The sequence below is a fragment of the Alexandromys fortis genome, unplaced genomic scaffold (genome assembly GCF_014885135.2).
Source record: "Alexandromys fortis isolate MF-2015 unplaced genomic scaffold, M_Fortis_MF-2015_v1.1 scaffold_47, whole genome shotgun sequence".
Lineage (NCBI taxonomy): Eukaryota > Metazoa > Chordata > Mammalia > Rodentia > Cricetidae > Alexandromys > Alexandromys fortis.
This window is the reverse complement of record NW_026067957.1, coordinates 8,946,345-8,947,630: the sequence shown is the minus strand read 5'-3', so window position 1 is coordinate 8,947,630 and position 1,286 is coordinate 8,946,345. Positions and strand designations below refer to the sequence as shown.

General features: G+C 40.3%; 1 protein-coding gene across 1 annotated transcript in view; it reads left to right on the top strand.

Annotated features, from left to right (window-relative positions):
• Positions 1-1,286, top strand: part of Adgrv1 (adhesion G protein-coupled receptor V1) — a 530,822-nt gene that overhangs the window by 152,703 nt on the left and 376,833 nt on the right. The window lies entirely within an intron of this gene.

The following is a 1,286-nucleotide window of genomic DNA, read 5'->3' as shown; positions in this document are numbered from 1 at the left end:
GGGGAGGAGGCAGAAATCTTTAATAAATAAATAAATAAATAAAAATAAAATAACTAAATCATATTTAATTCAGATACCCCCCCCAAAAAAAAGAACATTTGGACTATTAGCCATCTCTGGTCCTGGTTGGGGGAACTTGTGGAACCCCTGGCTATCACAGCCACCTCAGGTCTTGGTCGTAAGAGCTTGATGACCCAACAGATAACACACATCACCAGGCAGTTCATCTTTTCTGATTCTCAGCTTTCTGGGCGGAAGAACAGGTTTTTCTTCTTTCCCATTGGAATGACAATCCTGTGTGCTTAGCGTTCTTGATTTCTCTGGAGATCTGTGGGCTCAAGCATGTTAGTGTTCAGAGCTCAACAGATCCAAAGGCAATTGCAGTTCCAGTGGAGGTTGATTCTGGGGGAGAGGACAGTGTCTAAGCTGGTCCTTGGCTGCCATTCCAATTTCAGGTCTGATCCATTGGCATCCTGTTTTCCGCAGTATTGGTCCTAGGGTGCCTCTAGGTGGGGGTCGACCTTGACTGACACCATTTGCTGAAGCTAAGGACTGTCTCCAGATGTAAACACAGAATGTGCTGCTCCCACTAGTTGAAGGATGGGCTCATCAAGGTGTCTGGGCTGAGAATCACGTTATCCATCTCGCAGATTAGTGTAAAATTGATACTCTGCTTCAAATATGTATCAGAATGACCAACAGGACAGTTGACTCACAAAGAGCCTTTTGTTAACTATTTGTGGGAAGGGCGACCTCATGTGTTTCTGGGGTTTCATAAGTCAGTATTTTATCCATATATTTCTTTGAAGAATTATTTAAAGGGGCTTTTTATGAAATTATCTCCTGGAAAAAAGTGTGTAACAGTTCAGCATTTCTAGGTTCTTACCATTTCAAAGGTGACGGGCACTTCAGTGTGTTAAGGATGTCTTAGCAGTCTTTTGTATTTAACACTCAATTCTATGCAAATTACAAAAACTACTAGCTGTATCTCTGTTTCTATGTGCATTTAATTGTATCTCTCTAGTTTATTATGTGAATATGATTAAGATTTGCAATTTATAATTACCTGTTTCCTTGGCATTCTTTTTGAAAGAGTTATTTTTATGTAGTATAGGAGTCAGCAGATTGTTTTTGTAAAGGTTCATAGTAAGTGCTTCAGACTTTCTTCTTCTTCTTCTTCTTCTTCTTCTTCTTCTTCTTCTTCTTCTTCTTCTTCTTCTTCTTCTTCTTCTTCTTCTTCTTCTTCTTCTTCTCCTCCTCCTCCTCCTCCTCCTCCTCCTCCTCCT